This window comes from Sinocyclocheilus grahami, unplaced genomic scaffold (assembly GCF_001515645.1).
Source record: "Sinocyclocheilus grahami isolate Dianchi unplaced genomic scaffold, SAMN03320097.WGS_v1.1 scaffold2346.1, whole genome shotgun sequence".
Lineage (NCBI taxonomy): Eukaryota > Metazoa > Chordata > Actinopteri > Cypriniformes > Cyprinidae > Sinocyclocheilus > Sinocyclocheilus grahami.
The window spans coordinates 3849-4059 of NW_015507525.1; positions in this window are offsets into that span (position 1 = coordinate 3849).

Genomic DNA, 211 nt, shown 5'->3' on the forward strand with positions numbered 1-211 from the left:
TTATGTAAATAAGATTGACTGTTTTTGGAATGTTCTTGTAACATTATTAATATTTGATATACAAAGGAAAGGAAATGTTCTCGGAATGTCCTCACGATGTTATTTATGTTCTCAGAACTTGTTCACATAAAACATCCTTAATATATAGTATATATATATATATATATGTGTGTGTGTGTGTGTGTGTGCTCCTCACCTCCGTGTGTCTCAG